The sequence below is a fragment of the Columba livia genome, chromosome 1 (genome assembly GCF_036013475.1).
Source record: "Columba livia isolate bColLiv1 breed racing homer chromosome 1, bColLiv1.pat.W.v2, whole genome shotgun sequence".
Classification (NCBI taxonomy): domain Eukaryota; kingdom Metazoa; phylum Chordata; class Aves; order Columbiformes; family Columbidae; genus Columba; species Columba livia.
In genome coordinates this window covers 16673303-16699239 of record NC_088602.1, presented here as the reverse complement: position 1 = coordinate 16699239, position 25937 = coordinate 16673303, and the positions used below count along the sequence as shown (strand labels likewise).

The 25937-nt window shown below is 39.4% G+C and overlaps 2 long non-coding RNA genes across 2 annotated transcripts in view; both read right to left on the bottom strand.

Moving 5' to 3' along the window:
- The window catches only part of LOC110358011 (uncharacterized), a 55644-nt gene extending 52300 nt beyond the window's left edge, over positions 1–3344 (bottom strand). The window contains exon 1 of the long non-coding RNA XR_010469315.1: positions 2915–3344. This is a non-coding gene — a long non-coding RNA (uncharacterized LOC110358011). The remainder of the gene's footprint in view (positions 1–2914) is intronic.
- Positions 3345–9104: 5760 nt separating this feature from the next.
- Positions 9105–21197, bottom strand: LOC110358086 (uncharacterized). The gene is made up of 4 exons (XR_010469298.1): positions 20884–21197; positions 20749–20794; positions 17534–17645; positions 9105–11562 (listed from the first exon to the last, which is right to left on the bottom strand). It is a non-coding gene; the product is annotated as an uncharacterized LOC110358086 (long non-coding RNA).
- Between the last annotated feature and the right edge of the window lie 4740 nt (positions 21198–25937).

The window sequence follows — 25937 nt, the reverse complement described above, 5'->3', positions numbered from 1 at the left end:
ACAGCATTGAGGCCTTCTCTGTTTGTCATTTTACCCCCACCAACACTAAGTTTGGAGGTGGGCAAGAATTTGAAAGAGGACACAGGTGGGACAGCTGACCGTATGATATTCCATATCATAAGATGTCATAGTCAGCAATACAAAAAAAGGTGTGAGAGGGTTGTCTTCCATGGCAGCTACTGTTCAGAGCGGTTGCCTTTGCATCAATTATTGTTGCAAATTATTGTTATTATTTGTTGGTATGTTTTTGTAGTTCCTTTACTTTTACACTGCCTTTATCTTGATCTACAAGTATTCTCACTCTTGCTCTTCCTACTGTCTCCCCAATCCCATGGAGGGGTGGGCAGTCAGTGAGCAACTCTGAAGATACTTAGCTGCCAGCCAGGATCAACCCATCACATTACTATATCCTGCATGCTAGTCAAGCTGGTTCTGAATTGATAGGCCGTGTTGGAGCTACAGCTGATCACTAACGACTGCAGAATTTGCTGTTATATTATCACCCATCTGCCAATGGCTCATTTGAAAGACTGTGGTATTGAGGACCCATGCTGCTTTAACTCATATTAGCACAAGTAATCAACAGAAACATAAGAGCAGACAAAAGATGAATCCAGTTTGAAAACTGGGTTGATGTTGAACAAACCAGACTACTATGTCATACCATCCTTGGTTTCACATGTATTCTGTAGTCTGGTTGTCTTTTAGCCAGAATCGTATTAAATGGTGCAAAGCTGCTATGAAGAATTAGCAGGATTGCACGTGGAAGGCTGTCAAGTTTACCTATACGTTGATATAACAATTCTATACTTTGTCTGTACAGATGACTTTTAGTGCATAACAAAGGTGAATTGCATTTCCAAATTACTTATAAAAGAAAAACATATGCTTGTGTGTAACTAAACATGTGTCATTTTCCAGTGCTGTAAGAAATTAGGGCAACAAAGATGATTAAGGGAGTGGAGCACCTCCCTTATGAAGAAAGGCTGAGGGAGCTGGGTCTCTTTAGTTTGGAGAAGAGGAGACTGAGGGGTGACCTTATTAATGCTTATAAATATATAAAGGGTGAGTGCCACGAGTATGGAGTCAGGCTCTTCTTGGTGGCAAACAATGACAGGACAAGGGGTAATGGGATCAAGCTGGAACACAAGAGGTTCCACTTAAATTTGGGAAGAAACTTCTCAGTGAGGGTGACAGAGCACTGGAACAGGCTGCCCAGGGAGGTTGTGGAGTCTCCTTCTCTGAAGACATTCAAAACCCGCCTGGACATGCTCCTGTGCGACCTCACCTAGGCGTTCCTGCTCCAGCAGGGGGATTGGACTAGATGATCTTTTGAGGTCCCTTCCAATCCCAAACATACTGTGATACTGTGAAGAAATCTTAGCATATTACCTAGGTAGAGTAGGACCAATGACAATCACCAACACACACTCCTTATTCTTTCTTCTCAGTACTCAAATAGCTTAACATAAACCTGGGAGATGTTGTTGAAGATAATGAATGCATCAGGGATGTGGAAATGTAACATTATAATATATAAAACAAAGTTACTTCCCTGAGCTGGTGTTCATTTCAACAGGAAAGGGGAAAATATGGTGGGAGAAAGAAAATAGTTTAGAAATAGTGCAGAAAAAGAACTCATCTAAGCTTGACGGGTTTCTGGCCAACTCAGAACCGTTGTTTTTACCACCGCCAAATCTGAGAGAGAGTCAGAGGTTTTGGACTCTGACACATCACTCACGAATACTTCTTAAAACCTTAACAAGTTACCACCTGTCAAGTGAGTTTCTGCAACTGAGCATGTGCACACTGTCCCAGTAGCGAGGCAGAATGCGCTTTCTTAAATTCTGTCTAAAAGAGAATATATATGTGATGTCTGAAATGTATACAAAGAATTATTTCAGTGATTCTTATTTCTTATTTGCAAGAGAGCTTGCTAAAATATACATATATATATATATAGAGAGAGAGAGAGAAAGATTAAGCTCTTGAGGAAAGTTGTGTACAACTCAATAAATTGATGGCAATAATCAGAATTCAAGTAGATGAAGTTTATAATAAATACATGTGCACATAAGTCTCTCTATCTGTTTTACTAGAAAGTATAACTACAATTTTTGAGTTTAACAAAGTTTTAACATGGATAAGATAAAGCGTAAACGGCATGGGCTCGTGGAGAAAACATAGTAGTGAAATTGTCTTTCAATTTGAAATATGAATGCATTTTGTCTAGTGTTTCACTCCACTTAATAGCTGTAATAAACTAGGTTATTTTGGACTTGTGCTAATAAGCACATCCTAATAAAAATAACATCATTTGCTGAACTGAAGGGATGAAATAAATGCAAATAATGAATCCTTGACTATTTTTTTTTCCCTTTTAGAACAGCCTAACAGATAACTTTGCTGACCAACTGCAGTCCTGTAAACAGCCACTCCTCTTGTCGCTAGAATTAAAATTATTTCCCCAGCGATTTAATGTTTTTTTCTTGTGGAGCAGGGTCACAGAGACATCACACATCATTGTCTGGCTGCGATCTGTCATCATTTGCAACAATTTCAGCATTTTAAATAAACATTACCAACTGTTCAGTTTCTTGAGTTCGCAGTTGTGTATAACTAATCCCTGGCTGTTGGTGTGTATAAACAGCAGCATTGCCAGCTCAGCCACGCACAGGACATATGTGAGAATACTCAGGGGTCTCTGCTGTGGATCAGGCTGCCCCACATAATTTAAACTGGGGCAGTGTGATGAGAGTCATGGCAGCCCTGATCGTTCCTGACCAGGCACTGGGCCTAGGTTAAATGCAAAAAGTGCTGGCAAAGTTATCGAAGAGCGGTAAAAATCTCACTTAGCATCCAACAACTGTACTTAATTACAGTCATTTTGTCGGAAGGACAGAATTTGACTCACCATCAGGGATTTGACTTCTCAGCTACTTGTGCATAGTAAGCAACTCTGCTCTTTGCAATCAGCCTGCTTCTCTTAGCTTGTATGAGTAGTCTGGAAGCACTTACAGGGAGCAATCCATAATATTTTCAGTTTTCTGAGCTCATTAGAAGACCAATGAATTTCCAAACCTGGAAAGGAAAAGTGGCTTTGCAATCTAATGCCAAAGAGAAATGCTGCTCATTGAAGACATGCAGAAAAGACAGACACTGCTATACTTGCTGGGATGAGTGGCACATGCAGTTTACAGGATAATACATATTGCTAAGTGTAAGAACTAGTCAGAGCTGCTGTTAGTAAGCTAAGCTTAATTCAGGTTGATGAAATGCCCAGCTAACAGTACAGATGCAGGAAGCACTGGTTAAAAGCACAGGCACATGTATAAAAGATTATAAGGTGGAGGTGATTTGAATAGATTATGTCTACTGGTCATGGACCTTTATATATTTTATGGACTTCTAGTTTCAGTTCCTTCAACAACATTTTGTGTTTAGGCTCATGTCATAGGCATGTGACTAACCCAGCCTTAGTACCAGCTGCTGGAATGACTCATTGCAGATATTTCCTTTGGGAGAAAATAAACATCTCGAACTAAAAATAAGTGTTTCATTTTGAAGTTGTTTTTGTTTATTTTTTCTCTTGGAGCTGAAAAATTTTATTTTTCTCTATAAACACACTTTTAAGAAACTGTGTAGGACTAAAGATTACAAGATTCCTGCTAAATCACTTAGTTTCTTCAGGCACATACCATCTAAATTCACTACAGCAGTCTCACTTCATACCATTAAACATTATCTCAAGGTTTTCACTATAAAAGCATTTGGCAAGTTGATGCTCAGCATAATAAGTTCCAGTCTGAACTGAACATCAATATTCAGAATTTTGGGAAAACTTATGGAGCATATCAGCCTTTAAGAGATGTTGTTAAAGAAAACAGCACAAGCATTTTATGTGTACATTTTCACTCTCTATGGATCTAAAAACTTCATGCAAAGAAAGAAAAAACAGTATGGTCATTATAAGCAGGTCAGCCTTGGGTAATAGTTGAATCTTGTTCTAATTACTCTGACTGTTTCCTTTGAGTTAGATTTGTAGGGTTGTTACAATGAGGTCATGTTATATTCCATGCTTGAGATCTTCAGCAAAAGTTTGTCTCCAGAAATATTAATAGCAACACAGGTATTAAGCAAGTTGCACACCTTTGCATATTTTGTAGGAAATAGCAACTCTTCCCTCCGTGTGTAATGTTCAACCCATTATTAATATGCAATGAAACTGTAATATATAAATGAAATTTGGAAATAGTCTTGAAGTCTCATGTATTTTTCAACATATTGAAGTGTATCTCTGCATATTTTACTAGCACATGGCATTGTCATTTTCCATCAGGTGAAGAACAAGAAGCAAGGGAAGGAGACTTATGTTCCTGCTATGAGCACTGTAGTGACAACAGCTAAAATTAGAATGAGAGGCATTAATTGCATTGAGACTAGTCCCCTTTATTAATGCTTGATTTACTGCTGAATTGCACAACCCATCTCCATATATCTGTCTTAAAATACTATTTAATATCTAGTCATGGTCAGAATTCTAACTTCAGTGTGACAAAGTGAGAATTGCACCAAGGTACTCAGTACAACTTTTTGTTACATGCTACTGCATGCCTTGTGTTGATTTTTTTTCCCCAAACGCAGAAGCATGAGACGTCAGCTCGTGTTTAATATTCATAGATAATTATAAAAAGCTGTTTCCTATCACCAGAGAAGGCTGACTCAGGTCAATTGATCTAAGCCATCTTTTTAATCAGAGTTTGCCTCTTCAGCATAACCTTTAAAATATATTTATTTGCCATCTAGTGTAATTTTAATGGCATAATTGGTAGCTTTTTCTGAGGAAAATGGCATATTGTCTTCATATATATTTATTTGAGAGACTGTGTAAGTTGGCATACATTGTTAGAAACTTGATTTTTCTGTTGATATTGTAGAGCCTGAAGAATGGCACGTGCACTGTTCACAATTCGAGAGTTGTCTTTAACTGTATTATACAGAAAACTGCAACTGAACTGAACTGAAACAACCAAGACAGAATTTTTGCTTTTTTTCTTTTTTGATGATTTTTTTCCCTGGCATACCCATCACTGTGAAAACACATTAAGAATATCACATATGTCTGTTCTTGAATAACAATTACCAGAGTGAACATAATCTAATAAGTTTTGGCCAAAGTTACCATTGACTAAAATTTCAAGATAGTTAGATGCTCAGATTTGCAAACATACATTCCTGTAGTCATACTGGACAGCTAACTATGTATTTGGATGTCTAAACAAGTTTGAAAACATAAATCTATGAATTTTTCAATTTTTATATTGAGAACAAGGTAATAAAAAAAGTAAACTTTGAATTTTTCAGTTATTGCTTGGTCTTTTTGCTTCAAACGAACAGCTCTAAATGAATGAAATGCTTCCATTATAGCAGACAGCTAGACTGAAAGAACTTGTAAATACACAAAGATCATCCCTTCATAGTGCAAACATTATACTCAACTTTGGAAAAAATTCATACTAGCAGCGTGATGTTAAAAATTTGTACAAGGGTCAGTTCACCTTTAGAAGATCAAGGTGTTTATCAGTTCTTCACAAAAATAGAAGCAGGAATATTCTTGAATTGATTAAATTTCAAGGTTGCCATGATATGGCATTTAAAAAACAAATGAACATGACTATTCAGGTCAGTAAGAAAATGCAGCCTTAGTATACTTTAGTGCCCAGTTTCATTTTAAAGACTTGTAGTTCTGCAAACTGTATTAAATAAGGAGATGGCTTTGTTTTCTTATTGAGCTAGGACACATCTGAAAACTTAAAGGAAAAATTCTGGTGTTGTCTTAGAAATTTGACATTCCCTTATAAGGGTAGGATTAAAAACATAGATTTTCCTCAAATTACTGAATTTAGAAGCACATTTCTCGAAGTAAATAGAGGTTGAAGTGATAACTTGTTTTCAAAATATAGCTCAGCCTAGTTATTGTTTATCGTATTGTTGGGCATGTATGAGCAAGTAGGGGAAAGAACACAGACGGATCAAATGAGCATCTGCTGTGTGATTTAATACTTACGCGATAGTGAAGTGTTTAACTCATCTGTTAGCAGGAAGGTTTTAACACAACATTCCCCTGAACTGACAGATGACTCCAACTGCTGTTGAGAAAAATTGTGTCATTCTTCCATGTTTCATTCCTAGAACCCTTACAGAACCATGTGTAGGACTGACATTCTTTGTTTATGTTAGCTGGATTTACTACACACCTAGAGTACAAAAATAATATGTTACAGCTTATGTTAAACAGGGACATCTATTGTTTTTACTATATAAATAAATGATTTAACACTTTCTCAGAGCCATCAGGCAAGTTGAAGCACTTACTAGAAGGGTAATGCAAAATTGAATTTCTAAGGCATTTTTTTGGTTTCTTTTTTTTTCTTGGAGGCAAGCCAGGTAATGTTGAAATGAAATTTTGGGTGTAGGAAAAAAAAAATAAATAATAACAAGTCCCTTTCATTTAATGACAAAAGTAAGTTTGTTTTTATTACTAGAATTCAGAACATTTCTCACATAGACATGTCATTTAATTATTATGTTGTTACTATATTTTTATTTCATTTTGTACAGTTTCTTTGCTCTCTTTTTATCTTTGTAATTTTCCTTCAGTTCTTTTATCACAAAACATTAGAGTCCCAAGCAGAAGCAGTAACATGTACAAGTCAAGTGTGTGTAGCTCTGCAGGTCATCAAATGGAAGGGATGTTAACTATTCATTAAAATGTATCCCACCAACACAAGGCATATTGACATAAAAACTTTAAAGCAGCATCAGAGACAAAACACTTCATCTGTGCTTGGTACAAGCTGATCCATAAGTGATTTTATTGTACTATAAATCTCCAGTTTTGAAAACTTTCAAGAATCTGCTCTATCGTATCTCATTAAATGCAACTGAGATATTTAAAAAAAAATGTTGAAATAAGTAGCATCATGAATCTCTGCTTTTGTGCCTCCTCCCTACCAAAGAACAGCCAAGCAATTATTCCTAAAGCGGTCAACCAGCCAGTCTCAGAACAGCATTTTTACAAGACTAACATTTATCGGCAACTTTCCTCAGTAAAGTTTCTCACATTGTATAAAAGTGTTGGTGCTGGATACTTGATGGTCTCTTAAAACAATTCATAAAAGCTTAAGTACAATTACGTTCTGAAGGAGTGTTCCCAGAGGTCTCATGCAAACAAAAGAACTGGAACAACACAGATCCATTAAAATGTAATTTCCTGACACCCTTTCAAGCAACAGTGCCTCGTTTACATACAGACACTTTCTATAGGGCTCCTGAGAACTCAGAAGAATGTTAACTCTATTGATATTTTTATAACCGTATCAAAACCAAACCCACTTGCAAACCTGACGTTTCAGAATCTTGCGTCTGCAAGGTGAACTCTGGATACCAAATTAATTGTTTATGGCAGCTTGATGGGCAGTTCAGTCCTAGCCACACATCATGGGCCAGGCAGCCCTGTGTGAGGACTCATTTTGGCTTCAGCAGCATCAGACTGGCAATACTTCCTCAAGTTAAGGCACAATAGTTTAGATAATCACTGACTCTAGCAGATCATTTAATGTTTTAGGGTTTTCACACTAATGGGTACAAATGCTAAGCACATTGTAGTCCTTAGTACCTCAGAAATCCAAATTCTATGAGACTAGAGAGTCAAAGACTGCTGCTAGCAAAAAGAGCATAAAATGTATACGAAGCACGCTAAAGAGGATGTGGAAATGCTAATACACGTAGACTTTCTATAAAAGGCTGCCAAAGTTACAATAAACTGCCAAAATTATGTCTTAGCACCTCCTCAAAACGAAAGAAATAAAAAAGATCCCAAGAGAAAAAGAATCAAAGAGAAAGGCCATATGTGGTAAAGGGTTGAATTTATGATCACACATCTAGAACAAATCACAAAAAAAAGGATTAAATGGGTTAGAGAATCACTGTATATTTACAGAATTTCAAGCTTTATAGTTTTATTTCGTGAAGTATTTGTATGACTTATGCAACTCGTTTCATGTTTCCATAAATAATACCTTCAGAAAAATTCTTGGCTTTCAGAAAACCTTCACATGAACTTCCTTTCCAAAATTTGAGCCCTATAGCTGAGTAAAAATGAGTTTGCAATTACTAGTAAGAGGACACAGGCTTTGTATTAACCCACCAATACAGCTTCTCCAGACTTGTCTGCAATTCTCTTGGCTTGAGCTGAGTTTAGCATGTCACAGCTGTGACACCAATTGTCTACAGGTCAGATAGCTATATCCTAAATTGTTTTAGCTTTAGTTTAGCTGTGTGCAATTGTGCAGTGCAATGCCAACTAATAGGTAACAATAACAACTAGTTATTCTGTGTATGGCAAACCACCTGTGCTCCTAAAATAAAAATGTAGCATAGTATAGCAACAGAAAGACAACAAAACCCCAGGGCTGTAAACACAAATGGCAGCGGTCAATTACTGGGCACTGCAGGAGTGTAACCACGTGTGTCTGGTAAAACAGATTTTGAGGACAATAAAGGAGAATAGAAAAGCAGGCAAAAGATGGAATTAGGAATCACTGGAGATAAAGGAAGCAAACATATTACTTTAGAAAGTATATGGGATCAATTCAAGCATATGCCAGGTTGAGGAATGCCTGTGACACGTTTCTCCCTGCAAAGAAATCAGGACACTGATGACTTCTTGAAAATATCCACCACCCTCTTGAGGGGGCTGTGGCCAGAGGGCGTAGAGGATGGGTGGGTAGAACAGCAGGCAAAAAGTGTAGGTATAAGAAAGTCTGCATATATCAGCCCTAACTGCATTGTTAAGGTTGTGTGTTAACACTATTTTAACTGAACAAAGAATTACTTTAGTTAAACTGTTCAGATTTTAATTAGACTAATGACGGTTTCCTGACTCCACCTAGGAAACTGAGTCCTGATCAAGATTTTCTGTGTAACAGGTTTCATTTTGGACAATCTACTTTTTCTCTGAAATTCAGATTTCATCATCTCCTTATCGTTTTCAGTCTTTCACTTCAAAATGTACCATATTGGAAAAGGAAGAAAACCAGACACTTTTCAGAATATTTTTAATGTTTGCAAGTTATACAATACTGAAAAATATTGTGAATACAGTAACGCAGTTTTTTAATGGTTGTTAAAAAAATAACCCACAATTCCCCAACTAACTGAAAACTTAAATTTCTTGTAGCATTTGAGGGAAAATAAGTGTACCAACCTTACCGTTCCCCAAGAATTTCCATAGAGTGTTGCATGACAAAAAGAGGTTACCAACATTTTAATTTAATCAGTTTATCGTTTTATAGAAACTGGTGTGATATGGCTCTGTTTACCAACAAGCAAATATTTTGTCTTTGTGAGGAAGGCAGTCAACTCACTGAAATGTCTGACATATTGTTCTATTAAAGACTATGAACTCAGAAGAAGGAATCCAGTAAAATATATCCACTCGTCCCATGGAGAATACATTGACACAAAGGCTGTCTCACCATGCCAAGAGAACACAACAGCTCTCTGCTGGTGCGCAGCCAAGAGCAGAGGGACTTCTCCCATGGCTTGCTGCCAGCTCAGCGTCTCCCACATTGTGCTCTGGCTGTTAACATCAGACAGAAAGTCAAGGCCAGGGCAGCCCTGTGTCAGAAAGTACTCACGTCATTGCAGCTGCTGGCAGTGGCGAAGGAGGACAGAACAAAGTCAGGTTGTGCAGACCTGTGCTAAGGGCCAGCCTGGAGAGCAGCTAAACCAGAAACCAGATGTTGCAAACAGAGCCTGCAGCCAGCTCTTCAATCCTCCACAAAGTCTTACCATGGTCCCCAGAGGTGTCATCAAGAAATGAAACTAAAGTCCATTGATGCAGAGTATTTCCTTGCTCAGGATATCGGCCCTTTTGGCTTGCGTAGTACCCTTTCTTTCCCAAAACTACAAACAAAGATTTCCTTAGGAGTCGTGCTCAATAGGCTCTCTTGTTTGTATTATACTGCGCAGGCCCTTTCAATGCATTGATAACAAAAAATAATAAAAAGATACATTCTGCGCATGAGGTGTGACTACGTACGTCAATAAGTGATTGTTAATAGATAAAAGCTTCACTTGACTCAAAATTTGCACCATTCTTTTTCTTTTTCTTTATGGAAAATAAATGTCATTTCCCTTACTTAAAACATATCCGTAAACAGTGTGAGAGTGTTTCTAATGGATAAACTTAGGCTCAAACACCATCTGAGTTGCTCTAATGTACTGTGTTCTCCAGGTGCTGCCTGTTTGCCCTACATTATGCCCACAGCACACCTGCCATGCCTCTGAAGAGGTCTCAGACATCCTAGAGCGCCTCAGTTGGAAAGCTATGGATTTCCATAGTTGGGAACACCATCCTACCCCAGAGTCTTCTAACACCATTCTCAAAGTACATGGAGTTCTCTGTTACACAGAGTAAATAATCGATATACACCTCTCTGCTGTACTGTGATTTTCACGTGTATAAAATCTCTCTTGAACAAACATAAGGTAACATTCCAGTTTAGCATGAGAAATACATTGCCGTGTTCATCATGTTCACTACACTCTATCATACAGAAATACTGATCAGATGAGACCTGAGAAAAAGCTGACACTCTTTATGTGGTATTTGCTATTAATTGCTCCATGAAAAATTATCATTATTTGGGAAAAAAAGGTTATTTGGAGGTCCCTTTGTATTGTGTCTGGCTGGGATGGAGCTAACATTCCCCATAGCAGCCCTCATGGTGCTGTGCTTTGTAGCTGGAAAGGTGTTGACTACACACCAATGTTTTGGCTACTGCTGAGCAGCACTCCCACAGCATCAAGGCTGTCTCCCCAACATCCACCCCACCAAAGGCCAGAGGACTGGAGGTGAGCAAGAGGTTGGCAGGGAACACGGCTGGGACAGCAGACCCAATCTGACCAAAGGGATATTCCATACCATATGACATCAAGCTTAACAATAAAAGATAAGAGAAAGGGAGGGGGAGCATTCATTATTAAGGCGTTTGTCTCCTGAAGCAACCACTACACATGCAGAGGTCCTGCTTCCCAGAAAGCAGCTGGACGTTACCTGCTGATAGGAAGTACATAATAAATATTTTCCTTTTCCTTTGCTTCTACACACAGCCTTTGTTTTTCTTTTTTAAACTGCCTTTATCTTGACCCACAAGTTTTTCATCTTATTTTCTCCCCCATCCTGCTGAGAAGGAAGAGAGGGAGAGCAGTTTGTTCAGAACCTGGTAGCCAGCCAGAACCAACCCACCACACCATTTTTGTATGAAACTGATTTCCATAAGAAATCTTTAGTTATATCAATTTCTTTCCCTGTATAGTCATATTTTGCTGTGTGGTTGGGATTACTGAAAGAAACCGAATTGAAAACTTTCTGTGCCATGGACTATTCAGGTCAGCAATCCGGGACACAGATGACAAAGGTGCCATGTAGCCAGGTTTTGCGCAGTGGGAAGCATGACTGACACAGGAGCTCGCTTCTTCAGATGTGTCTGTGATCTGCAGCAGAAAAAAAAAAAAAAGTCCAAATAAAAACCCCTAAAAGTTTGTCAGTGGTTACTGGCAAAGATAATAAGGTTGATGGTGTTATACTGGTGGGAGCAGGGTAAGAAGCAAGACATTATTCTCATCAGTTATTCTGTTCATTCTCTCACTATTAACACTTTCTTTGGCCCAAGATCAGTCTTAACCAAACAAGTCCACTGGGAAGGACCACAAAACCAGCTGTTCAGAGACCAATTTCTGCAGTAAAGCTATGTGATATGATAGACAGTACCCTACCTGCCTCTCTGTTTGCAAAACCATGTTCTGCTAAGTGGTCTTTGCTGTTTGCCTCAGGCTTTATTGTTGCAACAATCACCCAAAAATGAGGCTGTTTGGTTACAAGTAGAGCATGACAACATACACGGCTTGGCTAAGGCCTTATATAATTCAAGGAGAAAAACCAAAACTCTTGTTTTATGTGAGTAGTGTGTCCAATTGCACAATTGTGTAAGAGGCACAAGGACCCATGTGGGTTACGTGCCCCAGCGAAGTCCTGTGTGGAGGTACATAGTCCTTACCTCCCTGTTGGAAGTGTCCTCCCATCCCATTACTTCACACTAGACCAGTGTAAAGGAAAGAAGTTGCCAAAAGATCTGTGTCAGATTAATTCCTTTGCTAATAACAGGAAGGATGAGGACTTGAGCCAGCTACAGCTGAGTCAGAGTTCATCCCACCCTGCTCCACACTGTGTTCCTGCTCATCCTCTCATCCAAGCTGGAAACTTCTGTGTCTTGGGGCAAACAACTTAATGACTAGCAAAGTGATTCTGGCTTAAAAGTTTCATCCCAAGCCCACGACTGTGAAGACATATGGGGTACATGTTACTGTTGAAGTCAGACCACTCCTCGCTCTCCCAGGGTCAGCCAGCCTTTGGGTGATGGGAGTGCACCCTTCTGAGACAACTCAGGTCTTATGAAGCCAGAAGGGAATGAACACAAGGAATCAGAAAATAAGCAAAATTTTATTAGAAGTGGGAGAGAAACTCTATTCTGATCAGTAAATACACAGAGAAACAGAGAGCTAGGCAGTGAGGAATAGGACAGCTATTGTGAGGGTAAGAGGTTGTCCACAAAAAGGTCTGGAAACTTTGAAGAAAATGGCACAAGGGAAAAGACAGAAAAACATAGAAGGAGGGAGGAGTCAAGTGAGAGAAGAGGGGGGAAAAATAATCTGTCCAGAGATATTAAACTACTTAAAGGTGACACCAATTATGCCCACCTGAAAGTTTTCTCATCAAAGTTCCTCTCTGAATTTATGTTGTTGAAGCTAACACTCCATACTGGTACCACCCATACCTTAAACAGAGAAGGCAGTGTCTGCTGAACGATGTGGTTGTTTCCTGTTCATAGTGAAAGATTATCTCTGGAAAATAAATTGGCTGAGTCCTTTCCTCTCCATGTGTATCTGCACAGGACTGTAGAAGTGTTGGATTGCCTTCCATTTTCCAGATTTTTTTTTATTTAGTATACTTGAAGATCCAAAGGCTTTATCTGTAACTCGACAAAACTTTCAACAAAACGCTGTTCAACCAAACTTCCCAGTATTTAACTCTGATCAGAATTTTAGAAATCATCATCCTTATGTTTAAACAAAAAAAAAAGAGTCAGGAACATTGTTTTGAACACAGGGTTGTAATTTCCCAAAATGAGTTGTATAGGAGGGGTTTTATTCTGCAAAGCAAAATGACTTGCAGTTAGGAAAGCTAGCTCATAACTGCTAACAGAGAAGACACTGGGGACTGTTAATTTATATAATTAATGTCTAATTAATTTCAAAATAATAATATATGAAACCTGCAATGCTCACACAACTCCCATCCTTTCCATCTACCCCTCAGCTGAAACTTTTTAGGACAAGATTTGTCTCTGTATATCACTAATAACTAATTTTGGCAGCTGCTGTCATATAATGAATCATTACACAGTGGAATGTATAGAAAAATGGGCAAGAAGACAAGGGAAAAAAATAGTCTGGTGTTGAATTAAGATTGGACATTGTGGTTGATGGGGAATTCATCTCACCAAATATTCAATACATGCAATGGAGATATCTGAATTTGATCCTGTCACTCAGTGCTGTCTCTGCAGCAAAAAGAAAGGAAAAGGCATCCCAAGCCAGGTTCATCTCACCCTAAGCGAATCATTTAATGCAGGCAAATCTGAAAAGTGGTTAATCTGACCTACTTCTCTCCATTGACTACAAAAGGAGCCACCCCTGCACGTGACTTTTAATTCAGAGGGCTCTGGTTTAGGCACCTAAAGGAGATTTCAGCCACAGAGACAATGCTAAAGCACTTTTATAGCTAAATTTGGGTTAAAATTCTCAGTAGTCTTCACTCACTTTTCTCCATACACTAATATCCTACATTAAAAATCCAGTGGTATTCTCATCTATTCGTTCACATTCATTCACACCTGTTCCTATGCAGATTATCGTTATCAAACAACTGTAATTAGCATGCAGGAAACAAAATGTTCAATGAGTGGTGTATACATGAGCTTGTTTTCACATTTTTTTGCTTTGCCAGAGTAAAACAGACATGCTTCTAGCTTCTGAAGGAGTTCCCACAGTAACAGCTGATGCATTAATGGAATGTCATATGACCTGTGTTTCCAGTGAACATTAAAGAGAAAGAAGAAAGGGACATACTCCCAAGGTCACATGGAGACACAAGGAGCCAAAGTCAACAGGATGGTCCCCACTTCTTAGGAAAGCACATCTGCCTGTCTCATTGTGCAACAAACAAGCATGTGACATGTGTATTACATTAGGATTTTTTTACCCTTCCCTGACATCTTTGGAAAGTAGTCAGACTTAGGAAAAACTTATCCATGGTTTCATGCCACTCCTTATGTCATGGAATGACCTAGTACTTCACAGAGAAGCCTGCATTTTATCTGCTGTGACAGTTTAATTATCCCTTTCAAAACAGAATGCTCTGCTTATTACCACCCTGTGTGCTTAGTCTGACTAAACCCAGCAGTGGATTTTTTACTCTCTGAGGGGAGCCCTGTGGGACAGTTGTGTTCAGTTCCGTAAGAAGGAGCACTATGCCACCAAAACAGAGACTGCCTGTTACCTGATAAGCATTTGCCACTAAACTAAAGTCAAATTCTTTCTGTGTTAGTCTTTAAACAAATATCACTGCCAGAAGAAAAGTACTAAAGTGGGAGGAATCTTCCTGCTTTGTGTGCTCAGCTACTCCAGTTCAAATGGGAAGTTCTTTCCTGAACACTAACACCCATTTACCACTTAATAGAATTGAAAGTAAATAAGCAAACAGTGAAGATATTATACATTTATGTGATTATATCATTTAGTCTCATCTTGGAATTCACCTGCCCTGTGCTAAGCATGATACAGATATATATAAAAGACAAGGCAGAGAAAGTCTGGCCTACACGTTGGATGTTGTCTGTGACGCTGGCTTATCTGGCCCTTGGTCTACCTCTGCCATATTTTCTTCCAAGCTGCACGTGTAGTTTAGTCATAAAAGTGAGTTGCATCACATGATGTATTCTTTCACTGGACCAGAAACAGTTAAGGAGGCATGCCACCTATGCAAAACTTCAAGTGAATCCAAACTCAAGCTTTTTGCCAGGTTACCACAGAAAACCAACCTGAGACACTGCATAGCTGCATGTGCGGAGGGCCATGCTGCAGCAGTGCTTCCTTCCAGAGCAGACCTGCAACCACCTTGGTAGAGTGGTCCTCATCATCCTCTGACTGCCTTGTCTAGCTAAATCTAACTTTGTGTCCTTTTTGGGGATTCTGAAGAGAACCAAACTTGTTCTTCTCTCACTTAGCTTTCTCTTCTGCCTCCTTTCCTCTTACTTCTATTTAACGGGAATCCAACTTGAGGAATGGCATTGACTCCAGCTGTGATGGTGATTCACACTTCCCGACTTCCCAGTTCTGCTTTCCTTTTCCCTTGCATGGGAGATCCTCAAGTTTACATCCCGATCGTAGTCTTTGTAGTGGACTTACAAATCCTTCTGGCTTGACTGGCTTTTTTCCAGATTACAACTTATCCAGGACTGTTCTAGTAATTTCTTGGCAACATATTAGAAGAAATACCAATATGCTAACATATTATTCATTTTATCATTTCCATCTTGATAAAGGCTTCCCAAATAGGCCACCCATTGCATATTAGTAACACAAGTGGCAGACTTGGCCCTCAAAGTGCTTTCCTAAACTATTTTTCTGTTCTCTCTTCCCTCTTAGGCAAGCACTTTGGTGAATCCAGACATTTCAGGTAGATCTACTCCAGGGTACACTTTTTTTTAGCCAGACACAGGCACAACAGGTAGCTTCACATTTTAATGTTTTCACCTGATTGTAGCTTTATCAGGCTTTAAATATCCAGATTTATATATCCTGTTTCACAGTGACTGGATCTGTCAGTGTCCACAAAGCTTTGCCATGTCTTAGAAGATACAGTCTTGTTCTGATCAATGCAGTTTCACTGCAAGATTTTGACATTTTTTCATTTTGTACTAGACCTTTTGAACTGACAATGTTATTTAGGATAGGATGAGCTGCCTCATTTTTAAGAGTGTGTATTTTACCGATTTGGACACATAAAGGAAGGTATAAAAACCCATGCATATGTCGGTGGAGAAAAATATCAGAGTCAGTGTAGCATTATTCTTTCTCTGAAGACACTGCCCTGAATGTGCTTCATTCCTCCAGCTTGCCTTTGCTTACTGGGTTGTGGCCTTTTTCTGAATGCTGGGTGACTGAGTGTGCTTCAGCCTGAGGACACCTCAGCTTAGGGACAGTCCCTCAGCATTTGTCTGTACCTGATAATACTTCTGGGGGAGGCGGAGCCTCTGCCTGCTCTCCACTGCCCCTCTTCAGCCAAATTCCAACCCTTCCACTTGGCCCAAGGAGATGATGGAGCCACTCAACTCATAAAAAAAGCCCTTAAGGAGAAAATGAAGCTAAAAATTCAGACAGGAACCGACGGAAGAATGAGAACCTCTAGGTAGGAACTGAGGAGGTAGAGGAAAATCTAGACAGAAGCAGGGAAAAAAGATGGAAAAGTATTTAACTACTGCAAAACTGTGAGTTAAACTTGTAATTTTTAAATGTCCACAATCTTTTCTGTGCTAGAAGATTGTCAGCAGTTTTGCAGTTAATGTGTCCTTATGGCAGACAGCCAAAAAACTAGGAAATCACAGGAGGTTATTCTGACCTGCCAAAGTCAATCTTGTTGTTACCTCATTTATGGTCAGTGTTGTCCCACACGAAAATGTATTTTTATCTTTTTTTTCTTTTATTCAGATTTTTCTTTTTTTCTTTTTTCTTTTTTTTCTTTTTTTTTTTTTTTAATAAAGGTAGTTGCATTTTTAAAACAAACAACAAACAAAAATTAAAACAAAATTTCATAGGGAGCCATTCAAATGTAAAAATGAGTCCTCATGAAAACATTCAGACAGAAGACAGAATGCAGTTGCAGGTGTCATAATCCTTATAGTTACCCCTTCAATACCCCTAACTGACTCAGTGCTTAGAATGTACAATGCTGCCTGAATAGCAACCATTCATAATTTATCACATGCTTCCTCAGGAAGTGGTGCACTGAATTCTTTACTGCGGAATTCACCCAAAACATGTCGACAGTGGGTTCTTTCTACAGCATCTTAAACTGGAGCACTTTGTGTATCTTTGTCTTCGTAGGAAGTTGCATATGAGACTAGAGCTGAGTGAAGCAAGAGAAAGAAATGGGGTGAAGGAAGAGCACTTTTCTTGGAGCAACTGAGTGTACAATTTGTGGGTACAAAGCTTCCTTCAGGAGTAATATTTTACAAATTACAAAGGTCACAAGGACATTAATCTCTCACAATCAAACAATCACCAGCTCATGACAAGAGTAGAAATTAATAGCAAAGTCTTAACACATTGAAGTTTTTTGATTTACCTAGGCAGATACCAGAATATAACTCAGCTGTAAAGAGTGTATAGAGGAATTCCATGTTCCTATGACAGCACTAGATGAGAAGATGATGATCTAGTTGACTGCTGTCTTCCCTCTGAAGATTTAATGAGCAGAAATTATAATAAAAAAATTTGCAGTGTATCTGAAACAAGAATGACATAAAACGGACATAATTGAATGAATGAATCAACAAAACTAGGATGTAAAAATGCTTAACCTGAATGGCTATAGAAGTTTTAAGGACAACCAACCTTGGGTGTTTTATCCAAGTTGCTGAGGGCTGGGAAAAATACTTAGGCTAGCTCTCTGGAGAATACTGTAGACAGGGAACTGCAAGGACTTATTGCCTCTTTTTTGTTTGTTCATTAAGCTGTGTAAATATGTGTAAAATGTTGCTTCCATAGGTAAGAAATTGTACTTCATTCCACACAAAATAAACTACAGACAATAAACCCTGCCAACTGGAACAAGCTCCACGTAGACCTGGTAGAGGCAACTCAGCACTATGCTGGAGGGAAATGCCAGGAGGGCTCTGCAGAGTCAGTGTGGGGCCAGTGCGGCCTGTGAAAGCCAGACCTGTGTGGTGCTAGAACCTCTGTGCCTGAGCAACTTAATGCACTTGAGCACTTGGCTCATGGAAATCGTAGAATCATTTTGGCTGGAAGAGACCCTTAAGATCATTGGGTCCAACTGTAAACCTAACACTGGCACTAAACCATAACCCCAAGTGCCACATCTACACATCTTTTAAACACCTCTGGGGACAGTGATTCAAACGCTTCCCTGGGCAGCCTGCTCCAATGCCTGACAACCCCTTCCATGAAATTTTTTTCCTAATATCCAATCTAAATCTCTCCTCGTGTGACTTGAGGCCATTTCCTCTTGTCCTATCACTTGCTACTTGGGAGAAGAGACTGACCCCCACCTCATGACAATCTCTTTTCAGGTAGTTTTAAAAGTGAGAAGGTCTCCCCTCAGCCTCCTTTTCTACAAGAAATGCTGATGTTTGTAACACAGGGTGGATGTTTAACAGCTAAAGGTAGTAGCTGAGAAATTGGGCAGAATTCAAGGTTAAATAAGGTAAATGAAAATCTAATTAAGCATATGTAAAATTAGAGCAGTGGTTATTACCACCTATTAAAAATATAAGTGGAGCAATATGTCTTGTTCTGAGGTCCTGACTTCTACACTAGAGGGCCAGCAGAGAGGTTTTGCTTTGGACTGGCTGTGGTCTGGTCCTGTGGACTGTAAGCCTCACAGATGAGTGGCCCAGCTGCAGCTCGGTCATGAACAGACACATCCTGCCTCATCTCTGGACATTACAGTTCACCCCTCCATGACTACTCTGCCCTGAGTGCCAAAGCATTGATAACAGGGACTATCAGGAGGATTTTACTGCAAAACAGCACTCCTGATTCAAGCCTCCATGGCAATGCAGTCATCTTCTTAAGTCCTGAAGGACTTCCTCAGTGCCACAGAAAAGAAGAAACCTCCAAACAGTAACTGTTTATCAGCAGCCTCTGCTGCAAATTTCGGTCTCCTTACAAGAGATGATAAAGTACTGCAGACACTATGTGTGTATCACTTCTTTCTCTTGGTAGAATTGTTTTGGTTAAGCTCAGTAATAACAATTATTAGCAAACATTTACTACTGTAATAGGATTGCTAATTTATTTGCTAACTCAAAATATACCATCAACAACTTTTCTGCTAAGGAATTTTATCTGGATACCAAATCCTGCTCAATTACACCATCTTGAACTCGAAAAAACTGATTAATTATAATAATTAAAGGAATTGCAGGTTAAGCAATAGCCATCTGTCAGCTTCTGTCCTCACTCCCATTCTTTGTAAGCATTTTAGGGATGCAGATATCAGGCAGGGTAAACAACTGCTTAAGCTAAAGGCCATGCTGACACAAGAACAAATGGGTATAAATTGTCTATGAATAAATTTAGGCTGGAAAAAAAAAAAAAAAAAAAAAAAACGGCATTACAATACCAAGGATCTGAACCAGAATTTTTTATGGGAGCAATGCAGACTAAAATAAAAATCCTGCTTTTAAGGCAGAAACAGGTAAGTTTAAGAAAAGTCTGAAATCACATGGAACTTGTTAGAGAACAGAAATAAAGTCATCCCTCCAGAGAGGCTCTTCTGGAGCTACGTAAGTGACAGTGCAGCTACAGCCTGATCTCCATACGGCCCAGGAGAAGGGAGAGATCAACCTTCAGGTGACATTGAAGCTTTCTTGGATCAGATGCCATTAATTGTTTCACTTTACCTGGCCTAGTTACGATGGCACAGAATATAGCTCCACAATATTTTGTTTGAAGTTCAAAATACGTAAGTTTTGCTTGCAGCAACAGAACATATTTTAAACACTTTGAAAGAAACGTTTGTGCAGACAGAATATTTGTAAGGTAGGTAAATCACAGCTAACTACTGCAGCTTTTGATGTTGAAATACCTCTCTTCAGTTGTTACTACTTTGGGCTTTCACTTTTTATCAGATTATTTATACTATATATAGGCTAATATTATACTGTGCAATCCTCCTCATAACTTTAAGGTACCTACAGAGATCTAAGGAGAAATTCAGTACACAAGGCATCAAGAAAAAGAAATCTGTCATGGACCAACTACAGACTCAAATATATACCCAAGTCTGGAAAGCAAAAATTTCATTACATAGTTTAATTTAGGCAATGAGTAGTGAAACAAAGTCAGTTTTAAATACATTTCTGAAGTTATTTCTTACTCTTTTCACAGCCTTTATACATATTACAAATTTGTAATTAAGATTATGTGGTTTATGGAGCATATTTATTAAATTATCTCCAATTCCAACCACTCCTACAATTTTTTCAGCCCTCATTTTTTTTTAATCTGTTCATATAATATACCTGTACTCTTCTAATTGCATTGCAATTTACTATTCAGCATAAGTAAAGCGATTGGACTTTTACCTTAAAAATATTGTAATTAATTACCCCAAAACAAATTTTAATTTATATTTATATTATTATTTATCTTTTTTTAGCTGCTGGCAGCTTATAAAAAATAAATAAAATATGCTTTTCTATTAAAAAATACATGATGTATCCTTGTCCTAGGGGACACACGAGCAGTAAAGAAACTAAAGGATCATCTGTCTTCACTAGGGCTGGAGGAGACCAACTTTATTCAAATAAAGCCTACCTTTTATTCTTGGATGGCTGCTATTTCATGTTTGTCCAGTCTGTACCTGTTCAGGAGAATTTCAAGTTACTCAATCCAGTGTCCAATACCTGCAGAACAGAATATTATTCAGCTGATGAAAAAGAGGGAACATACCCCAAAACACCAAACAAGGGCGAAGTGCAGAAACTCAGATGATATCTTCATTTGTTAGCTCAGAAATATTGAGGGCAAGAATATGGCTTTGTGAATCTATATCAGCAGTCAGCCTCAAAGTCTTGGCCAGTTATACATCATAGATTTGCTAAGAAATGTCATCAGCTTTAATAAAAACAACAACAACAAAAAAAATCAGAACTGTGGGGTTTTTTTGCAGCTGATAGTCATCCACTGGAAATGCTGAAACCTCTGTGCTGAGCAGGACTGAGCCATACACCTCCTCCCCACTCAGACACCGACTCTCTGAGACTGACCTTGTGCTCCAGCTCCCCAGGGAACCAAGACAGTTTCTGTGCACATCTGGGTCAGATGCCTTTTCTGGTGCATTCCCGTGTGTGATCTCCTGTTAGCCAGCTCCAGACTGCTCCCTGCTCAACCTGACAGAGTGCTGAGTTGCTGCACTAAAGTATGAAGGCTCCCTGCACAGCCAGCAGAGGCAAGTAAATGTTCCGGTCTTCATCATTATCAAGAGACCTTGGCAGGTGCCTGTATCCCTCTGTTGACTATGGAGGGCGTCTGGGCACATACCTAAGTGCTTTAAGTCACACTGGCATGCTGTGGACTTACATGTAAGACATGGTAATGCCTGACTTACAAACTTTACTAACATGGAATCCAGCAGTTTTGCGTCAGGACTTCAGGATTCTGACTTGCAGGTCCATTGGGGGATGACTGAGAGAGACAAGGGTCTGGAGCACATGGTCTATGAAAAAATGTTGAGAGACGTGGGCTTGTTTAGTCTGGTCTACACCAGTCTGCAAGTATGAGGATGGGAATTATGAAGGTGACAGAGTTAAACTCTTCTTGGCCATGGTATATGTTACATAAATACAAGGAGCAACAGCCACATGTGGTTTTCAAGGTTCATCTTCCATTTTAAGGAAAGCTTTTTCACTGGTCACACAGTATCACAGTATGTTTGGGATTGGAAGGGACCTCAAAAGATCACCTAGTCCAATCCCCCTGCCAGAGCAGGAACACCTAGGTGAGGTCGCACAGGAACATGTCCAGGCAGGTTTTGAATGTCTCCGGAGAAGGAGACTCCACAACCTCCCTGGGCAGCCTGTTCCAGTGATCTGTCACCCTCACTGAGAAGAAGTTTCTTCTCAAATTTAAGTGGAACCTCTTGTGTTCCAGCTTGATCCCATTACCCCTTATCCTACCATTGTTTGCCACCAAGAAGAGCCTGGCTCCATCCTCATGGCACTCCCCCTTTATATATTTATAAACGTTAATAAGGTCACCCCTCAGTCTCCTCTTCTCCAAACTAAAGAGACCCAGCTCCCTCAGCCTTTCTTCATAAGGGAGATGCTCCACTCCCTTAATCATCTTTGTTGCCCTACGCTGGACCCTCTTCAGCAGTTCCCTGTCCTTGAACTGAGGGGCCCAGAACTGGATACAATATTCTAGATGTGGTCTCACCAGGGCGGAGTAGAGGGGAAGGAGGACCTCTCTCGATCTACTAACCACCCCCCTTCTAATACACCCAAGAATGCCATTGGCCTTCCTGGCCACAAGGGCACAGTGCTGGCTCATGGTCATCCTGTTGTCCACCAGGACCCCCAGGTCCCTTTCCCCTACACTGCTCTCTAATATGTAATTTCCCAACCTATACAGGAACCTGGGGTTGTTCCTGCCCAGATGCAGAACTCTACACTTTCCCTTGTTAAATTTCCTTAGGTTATTCCCCGCCCAACTCTCCAGCCTGTCCAGGTCCCGCTGGATGGCAGCACAGCCTTCTGGTGTGTCAGCCACTCCTCCCACCTTAGTGTCATCAGGAAACTTGCTGATAGTACACTCAATTCCCCCGTCCAAATCGTTAATGAATATATTGAATAATATTGGCCCCAGTACTGACCCCTGAGGCACTCCACTAGACAATGGCCTCCAACTAGACTCCGCACCATTGACTACCACTAGTACTCAGTGATGCAACACTGAAGCATGTTATTCAGGGCAGTGGTGGATCCTTGTTACAGGCTTAACTAACTTGGTCTAGTGTTGGTGACAGTCTCACTTCAAGTGGGATGAGGGGTGAGTTGACTACTGAAGTTGCTTCCAATTACACCAGAATAGTTCAGTGTTTCCATCTACACCTCTGAACTTGACCTGTAAAAGCAACCCCTAAGGTTCACATCAGTAGCCATGAGCAAAATATAGGGACTCCAGTCTTAAGAAGTAAGTTCCTAAAAAAAATGGGTAGATCCTATATCTTATTATTTCCATCAGCCATCGTATTTTCAAAGTTCTTCCCATACCCTGGCTGAAACACGCAGAGCTGACAAGATGTGTAGAAGACCTCAAGGCTTGTGCTATGTGTAGTTGCAGTAACCAGAATGCTAAGGACAGCCCACAGCACAGAGTTCACAGGAGGTAATTTCTGGGAAGCAGAGAGCATCAGAGCCTGTGTAGTAATTAACCTGTTAAGGACCTGAGTCTGGATATAATTTGCTAACAGATATTTCTTACAGCACAGATTTTCTTACAGCAAGAGTTTTCATGTTGCTCTGAACCAATTATAGAGTTACAGTTCATAGTCAAAAGTAAAAGTAGATTTTCTTTTACTTTGGAGAAACCAAAAGAGAAATTGCTAACAGGACAATAGTGCTGTAAGAGAGTAAGAATACCCACAGTGGCAGTAACAAGCAGAAGATCCTTCTTTGCACAAACACACACCAAAAAAAAAAAAAAAAAGACTGATGAAAGGGGAAAAGTGATTAAGATAACTTAGAAGGCCTGTAAATCACTAATTGGAGTCCAAACTTATTTTTCTTGCCTCAAATGCACAGTTTTTAAGAGTATTAAGAACTCAAAGAACTTAAAAAACTGCCTACAATCTCTCCAGTTAATAGCCACAGAAGAGAGGCAATTGTGGAGAGGTGTGTTTTAAAACCAGCTCAAACACAGGGGTGCTCAAACCACTAGAGATGCGACTGTCACTGCTGATTTAGGCCTGAGTCTGGAAGAAGTCTAGCCATGTTAGTTCTATTATTACTGTGTTAACGCACATCCTTGCATTTGGTCTGGCTCACATCCTTCGCAGTTCTCCCTGTATGATGTGACATTACTTCTGGGATCAATGGAAGTACACCAAGCTCAAAACGTCTGGGCTGCATGGTATAGATATGCCCAGTATTTTCAATAAATAAAATTGACACTATCATCCTTAGTGGATATTGCCTTGCAAATATATGAACAAAGGTACATGAGTAGAAATTACTAAACTCAAATGCTTTTTGTTCACAGAAGAAAAGAGGCAGATTCCAACTCAGATCTGAGCCACTAATTATGAAATAGACCTATATTATTATGAAAAAACCTGTTATGGTTAAAGGTATTTATTAATGACAGAAGGATTCTAACTTACATCTCTTTTCACTGAGGTTTAGTGCAACAAATTAATGTAATTATAAATGATGCAAACATAAAAATAAAAACTGATCCAGATGTTGACATACTGAAAAGTTAGATTAATTTGATTTAGTGCTAACATTAAATTAAGATAAAAGGAGTCAGTCCTAATAAGTTGCAATTGCATTACATATATTAGGATGCTTTGAGGTCACAACAAAGAGGACTTGGCTGCTGCTGCCAGTAGTTGCTACATAAGGAAAATAACTTTTTATTAATTTTCCAAAGCTGTTTTCAGAAAACCATAGACTAGAGCTCTGTAATGTCCTAAAAAGACACAAGCCTCACAAATATAACATTGCATTTTGCTATTGTGTAAAAGAAGGTGATTAGGAGTAAATAAGAGGACAATAATTTCTTGTTATGAATTATGCGCATAAGAAGTGATGATGGTTCGAATTCCACACTTAAGCAATGGTAAGCCTGGATCCAGCCTCCTGGAGTGGCTTACAGGGAATAAAGAGCTATTAAATGAGAAAGAGGAGGGTACTTAATGGACCTTACCGGCAATCAACAGTATATTTCTGTTTCTTCCAAATTGTAAATGTCATAATTCGATATTTAGATTGCAGACCACTAGAGGCTTCTCAAAGTTTCTGAAAATGTAGCAAAAAATATAGGCTATGAGCTAACTGCATAAACCACCAATGTGAATTAAGATGACTTCAGGCTGTGATAGACTATCATCTCATTCATTATCCCAATATTTAGTTGATATCAAGTTTGAAGCATAAAGCAACGTCAGTCTTGTGAAGATGCAGTAATGGAAATGGATTATTTATACCAGCCCTCAGTTTTTATCAAAATTTTAAACTCTTGTAAAGTCTATGCACTCAGCCTCTCTAGAAGACCTCATTGAACTGCTTTTAAATTCCACTGCCTACCTTAAAAACCTGCTGGTGAAGGTTCTCACAAGTGGTTTCTGCACCTTTAGTCCTCTAAGGGATAGTGTCCATCGGTGTCAATGGCCTCTTCACGGGCATGTTCTGCACTGACGAGTGGTCTGCATTACCTGGGTGTGTCAAGGAAGGTGTTGTCTGTTGTACTGTCAATGGCAGGAAGGCCACAGTGATCTTCAAGAAACCTAAATGCTGCCACATTGAAGTCCTGTTCAACACTTCACCTCACTAACAGGGCATCATGAAAAGATGAGTCCTTCCGCAGAAGACCACATTACATGGAGCAGCAGGTCTGTGGGTGGCCTGGCTGAACACAGTCCCTAGTACCCAGACACCGACACACCATTTCCAAAGGGATGAACAGGAACTTCTGGGTTTTATTTCTTGACGAGCATAAAGTGAAGGAAGACTTCAGGTCCTCTTAGATTAGAACAGGTAAGAGTTTCCATGAAAGTAATACAAATACCCTACTATTTGAACTTTGACTGCACAGTACACTACAGCACCTAATTCTACAGCAAGGAGTTATGACTAAATGGGCCTTCATTGTGTAATAAAATACTGTGTGTGGTAACAGGTGCTGAACAAGGAGAAATAAAAACAGAACTTCAACATCTGCTGCTGTTGGAGAAGGGGCAGATTCTTACCAAATGCAAATTGTTTCATTCTTTCATGCATTTA